The following is a 1,123-nucleotide window of genomic DNA, read 5'->3' as shown; positions in this document are numbered from 1 at the left end:
TACTGCTATAGAAATAAATTAAATAATAATAATAATAATAATTTTTTTAAATTAAAAAAATTTAGGTGCTGCTACTATAGAAATAAAATAATAATAATAATAATAATAATAAAAACGGCGTCGTTTTAACACAAAAAGCAAAACTTTGGCAGTGCACAAATATGACCTTTAACTATTCAAAACTGTACAAATATGACCTCTCTCCAAGTCAGCCTTTTAACGATGTGGCACCGTGTGATTGGATTACCTTTTCACGTAGGCACGAGTGAGACTCACGCATGGGGTTGCAAAATCGGAGGTCATATTTGTTTAGGTTTTTAATAGTTAAAGGTCCTATTTGTGCACTATCAAAGTTTAAGGTCAAAGTTATAATTTGGTGTCAAGTTTAGGGTCATTTTAATGTATTAAATCTTTATTTTGGACTATTTAAGAATCATACATTATTGATGTGGATGTTTTGAATTATGTTTTTTTGTTAGCTGTAACGGTTTACATTAAACTTGTATTGAATGATGTTTTTGAGAATTATTGAAGATTTTGAATAGATTTTTGATTAATTATGAAATGTTTCTAGTAATTTACGTGTGAATCACTACTTGAAAATTTTCGCGAATATTCGCAGGTAAAATTCTTTTTTTATGAAAATTTATCAAATAATTCATTCAAAATTTTGCTAGTTAATCACAAATAAATCTGCAAATAACGTACCTACGAATTATTTCCACAGCTAAATTACCTAGGGATTTACTTGGCAATCTTCGTGGAAAATAATTTGTGATTTTTTTCATGGAAATCTGTAGTTAAAATTCTTTTTTTACGAAATTTTACCAAATAATTCATGCAAAATGTTGATTGTTAATTGTAAATAAATTCACAAATAACGTACCTGCGGATTTATTTCTGCAGCTAAATTACCTAGGGATTTACTTGGGAATCTTTGTGGGGAATAATTTGTGATTTTTTTCATGAAAATCCACAGGTAAAATCCTTTTTATAAAATTTTATCAAATAATTCATGCAAAATTTAGATAGTTAATCGCAAATAAATCCGCAAATAATATTCCTGCAGATTTTATTTCACAACTAAATTACCTAAGGATTTTATAAATCCGCAGGTAATAAT

Source organism: Capsicum annuum, unplaced genomic scaffold, assembly GCF_002878395.1.
Source record: "Capsicum annuum cultivar UCD-10X-F1 unplaced genomic scaffold, UCD10Xv1.1 ctg5169, whole genome shotgun sequence".
Taxonomy (NCBI): Eukaryota; Viridiplantae; Streptophyta; class Magnoliopsida; order Solanales; family Solanaceae; genus Capsicum; species Capsicum annuum.
The sequence above is the reverse complement of the archived record's forward strand: the minus strand, read 5'-3'. Positions refer to the sequence as shown.